We start from the raw sequence: 4,513 nt of genomic DNA, 5'->3' as shown, positions 1-4,513 counted from the left end.
AAACTGAACAAAGCCCCAGGGACCCTTGCAATCCCTATCAGACTCTATACCCAGTATGTGGCTGAGTTAGCCACTCTGTTAATTATAATCTACTATCATGGATTTCTCGGACAAAAACTGTTCCCAGTAGATGGAAAAAGGCATAGGTCACAAATCTTAACAAGAAGGACAGCAGAAGTGATCCACAAAACTAACGTCCAATATACTATACACCCATTTGTTTTATAATCTTACAACATGTTCTGTACTCAAACGGAATGAGCTATCTCAAAGAGAATGATTTCCTCCATGACAACCAGCAGGGATTTTGAAAACATAGATCATGTGAAACTCTGCTCAGACTTTCCTGATATGACATTCTGAAAGCCATGGATGAGTGTACTCAGGTAGACACAGTATTATTCAGTTTCTGAAAAGCATTTGGCTCAGTATCACACCTACATTTATTATAAAAAGTACTGTATGATTGTACTGAGCATCAAATGAAATTTGTGACTGGATTGAGGATTTCTTGGTAGGAAAAAAAAACCTCCACCTGAACGGGCCATGAAGGTCCAGTGGTACTGACCAGCCACTGTGTCATCCTCAGCCCACAGCCATCACTGGACGCAGATATGGACGGGCATGTGGTCAGCATGTTGCTCTCTTAGCCATAAGTCAATAAGTCAGTTTATAAGACCAGAGCCATAGCCAATCAAGTAGCTCCTCTGTTTGCCTCACAAGGGCTGAGTGCACCCCTCTTGCCAACAGCACTTGGCAGACCGGATGGTTACCCATCCAAGTGCTAGTCCAGCCCAACAGTGCTTAACTTCAGTGATCTGATAGGAACTGGTGTTACCACTGTGGCAAGGCCATTGGCCTCTTGGTTGGAAGGTCATGGCATATTATCTTGGATGGATTGTCATTGACTAATGTAGAAGGAACTTCAGGGGTACCCCAGGGAAGTGTGTTGGATCCCTTGCTGCTCATGTTGTATATTAATTATCTTGCAGACAATATCAACAGTAACCTCATACTTTTCACAGATGATTCAGTTATCTAGAGTGAAGTACAGTCTGAACAAAGCTGTACAGATCATCAGACCTTGATAACATTTCAGAAGGGTGCAAAGATTGGCAACTTGCTTTCAGTGTTCATAAATGTAAAATTGTGCACTTCATAAAACTAAAAAACACAGTATCCGGTGAATATAAGATCAGTAAGTCATAGTGGGAATCTGTAAACTCATACAACTACATGGCTGTAACACTTTGTAGTGACATGAAATGGAATGAAAGGGCTAGATGGGTGAGAACAATGACTAATGAAGGTTGAGGTCAGGATGGTTATGGGGATGTAGGATATATTGCAGGGAGGGTTCCCAGCTGTGCAATTGAGAAAACTTGGTGTTGATGGAAAGGAGTCATATGGCACATTCTGTGAAGCAGTCATCAAACTGAAGAATGTCATGTTGGGCAGCATGCTCAGCAACAGGGTGGTCCAGTTGTTTCTTGGCCACAGTTTGTCAGTGGCCATCCATGTGGACAGACAGCTTGTTGATTGTCATGCCCACATAGAATGTAGCACAATTGTTGCAGCCTAGCTTCTAGAACACATGGCTGGTTTCACAGTTAGTCCTGCCTTTCATAAGTAATGTTTTTGACTGAAGTGAAGTAGGAGGTGGTGGGAGGATCTATGGGACAGGTCTTTCCTCTAGGTCTACTACAGGGATATGAGCCATGAGGTAAGGGGTTGGGAGAAGATGTCATGTAGGGATGGACAAGTACATTGTGTAGGTTTGATAGATGGTGGAATACCACTTTTTGAGTGGTGGGAAGAATAGTGGGCAGGACATTTCTCATTTCAGGGTATGATGATAGGAGCAACTGAATTACATTCTCTGCAAGGTTTAGACTACCTTCAACAAACTGTGGTCCGGCCCCGGTAGCTGAGTGGTCAGCGTGACAGAATGTCAATCCTAAGGTCCCGGCTTTGATTCCTGGCTGGGTCGGAGATTTTCTCCGCTTAGGGACTGGGTGTTGTGTTGTCCTAATCATCATCATTTCATCCCCATCGATGCACAGGTCGCCGAAGTGGCGTCAAATCAAAAGACCTGCACCAGGCGAACGGTCTACCCGATGGGAGGCCCTAGCCACACGACATTTCAACAAACTGTGGCCAAAAAAAACACGATGTTCTTCATTTCAATGACTGCTTCACAGCCTGTGCCATATGGATCCTTCCCACCAACACCAGCTTGTATGGTGCAGGTGGGAACTCTCCCTGCAATATATCCTATGTTCCTGTAACCCTCCTGATCTCAACCTTCGTTAGTCATTGTCCTCACCCATCTAGCCTCTTCCCTGTTCCCATTCCAGCACTATATAGCCCTCTATTCCACCAATGCACCCAGTACCCAGTCTTTTAGTTCTCTCCTTTTCCACTAAACCCCCCCCCCCTCCACCACCTACCACCTGTGCATGCTGTCACCTCCCAACTACACCTAGCTGCCCTACCCTCTCTGCACCTTATTCCTGCATGCTCCCCAGCAACACTTCATCACCACCCACCCCTACCCTGCTATCCGTCCCACTCCTGACCCAGACTCCTCCTTACCCCCACCCAGTTGCCTCTCCCATCATGCACTGCTGCTGCTGCTAGTAGTCTAGCTTCAGCTGCCAGTGACTGTGGTTATGTGGGTGTGAGTTATGTTTGCATGTGTGTGTGTGTGTGTGTGTGTGTGTGTGTGTGTGTGTGTGTCGTCTATGTTTGACAAAGGCTTTGTTGAACAAAAGTCTTTTTGCTGTTGCCTATCGATCTTCGTCAGCCTTACGCAAAATGTACTTTGGGGGCAGTAGAATCATTCTACAATTAACCTCAAATGCTGATTTTCTAAACTTCTGCCATTTTTGTGAAAATGGCATCATCTTATCTCCAGGTATTCCCATCTGAGTTCCCTGCTATCCCTCCCACTCCTGACCCAGACTCCTCCTTACCCCCACCCAGTTGCCTCTCCCATCATGCACTGCTGCTGCTGCTAGTAGTCTAGCTTCAGCTGCGAGTGACTGTGGTTATGTGGGTGTGAGTTATGTTTGCGTGTGTGTGTGTGTGTGTGTGTGTGTGTGTGTGTGTGTGTGTGTGTGTGTCGTCTATGTTTGACAAAGGCTTTGTTGGACAAAAGTCTTTTTGCTGTTGCCTATCAATCTTCGTCAGCCTTACGCAAAATGTACTTTGGGGGCAGTAGAATCATTCTACAATTAGCCTCAAATGCTGATTTTCTAAACTTCTGCCATTTTTGTGAAAAAGGCATCATCTTATCTCCAGGTATTCCCATCTGAGTTCCCAAAGTATCTCCATAAAACTTGCGTGCTGACAGAACCAACCAATCACAAATCAAGCACCGCATCTCTGAATTGCTTCGATGTCTTCTTTTAATGTGACCTGGTGGAGATCCCAAACACTTGAACAGTACTCAAGAATGGGTCACACTAACATTGTATTCACCATCTCCTTTATGGATGAACAATACTATTCCACAATACTCCCAATAAAATGAAGTCCAGCATTCACCTTCCCTACTACTATCCTGACATGATCATTCCATTTAATATTGATTTGCAATATTACATCTATATTTAATCAATGTGACTGTGTCAAGCTGTACTCTAATAATGCTGTGTTTGAATGTTACAGGATTGTTTTTCCTATTTATCTGCATTAACTTGCATTTTTCTACATTTAGAGCAAGCTGCCATTAATCACACCAACTGGGAATTCCATCTAAGTCATCTTCTATACTTCTACAATCACTCAACAATGAAACCTTCCTGTACACCACAGTGTCATCAGAAAACAGCTGTAAAATGCTGCTCACCCTGTTCATCAGGACATTTATATACAGAGAGAATGTCCTATCACACTTGCCTGGGGCACTCCTCATGGTACTCTTGTCTCTGATGAACACTTGTCATTGAGGACAACATACTTGGTCCCATTACTTAAAAGGTCTTTGAACCACACACATATCTGGGAACATAAACTGTATACTTGGACCATTGTCAAGTCTGCAGTGGACACTGTGTCACATGCTTTCTGGAAATCTAGGATTATGGACTTCGCTTGTTGCCCTCTATCCATGGTTTGCAGGATATCATGTGAGAAAAAGACTAGCTGAGTTTCACACAAGCAATGCTTTCTAAAACTGTGCTGATTTGTGGATGGAAGCTTTTCTGTCTCAAGGATATTTATTATATTCAAACTCAGAATATGTCCAGGAATTATGCAGCAAACCATTGCTAAGGATAATGGTCTGTAAGTATGTGGATCAGCTCTTTTACCACTCTTATATACAGGAGTCAATTGTGCTGTTTTTCAGTTGCTTGGGACTTTTTGCTGCAGCAGAGATTCAAAATAAATGCAGGCTCAGTAAGTATCCAACACTGCAGAGTACTCTCTGTGAAAGCAAATTGGGATGCCATCTGGACCTGGTGACTTATTTGTTATCAACTCTTTCAGTTGCTTCTCTACACCACAG

At 43.8% G+C, this 4,513-nt stretch overlaps 1 pseudogene; it reads right to left on the bottom strand.

Moving 5' to 3' along the window:
* Nucleotides 1–741: 741 nt before the first annotated feature.
* On the bottom strand, nt 742–859 carry LOC126250512 (5S ribosomal RNA; annotated as a pseudogene).
* Between the last annotated feature and the right edge of the window lie 3,654 nt (nt 860–4,513).

This window comes from Schistocerca nitens, chromosome 3 (assembly GCF_023898315.1).
Source record: "Schistocerca nitens isolate TAMUIC-IGC-003100 chromosome 3, iqSchNite1.1, whole genome shotgun sequence".
Classification (NCBI taxonomy): domain Eukaryota; kingdom Metazoa; phylum Arthropoda; class Insecta; order Orthoptera; family Acrididae; genus Schistocerca; species Schistocerca nitens.
Note: the sequence above shows the minus strand (reverse complement) of the source record. Positions and strands in the feature narration are given on the sequence as shown.